Genomic DNA, 735 nt, shown 5'->3' on the forward strand with positions numbered 1-735 from the left:
GAGAGGACTCATGAAGGGTCAATTTCTGTAATTTTCTGAATTTTCAGGATGTATTCAGTAAATACATGAAAGCTACCTTCCACGTTTTTCTTATTTCATTTTTTTTTTCACATTTTCTTATACAAATGTTTTTTGAAGCAATTTTAGAGTAAACTATACATTTTGGTATGCCTTCACTCTATATTTTCTTTATAAATGATGTGTATTTTTTATTAATTAAAATATAATTTAAATATATAATTAATTAACAATATTAATCGTAATTTTATACGAGTATAAAAAATATTTAGTATATTATTATCAAACTAACAATTAGAATTTTGTGTTGGTTCATATTTATCGAATAAATCTCTTATTTTTTAACATTTAATTTTAGAAAATTGCTATATGGCCAACAAATATTATTATTTTTAGCTAATACTTAGTCAATAATAATTTGCACTTGTATTTACAGTAGTTTAGCACACAAAAAATATATAGTTTGTACTTATATTTATTACTAAAATTTGTATACATGAATCAATATAGTTTGCACTCATATTTTACAGAATTTACACAAATAAATTAGTAAAATTTATCTATTAAAAAAATTAATATTTATACTAATCAAATAATAATAAAATATACTAAAAATTGCTAGCCTCAAGAGGGTCTCAAGAGTTTTTCTTAATTTAATATCTTTGTACCACAAATGCTAATAACAAAAAATTTGGAGGGAATAAATTTTAGTCGATC

Source organism: Arachis ipaensis, chromosome B05 (assembly GCF_000816755.2).
Source record: "Arachis ipaensis cultivar K30076 chromosome B05, Araip1.1, whole genome shotgun sequence".
In the NCBI taxonomy this organism is placed as follows: domain Eukaryota; kingdom Viridiplantae; phylum Streptophyta; class Magnoliopsida; order Fabales; family Fabaceae; genus Arachis; species Arachis ipaensis.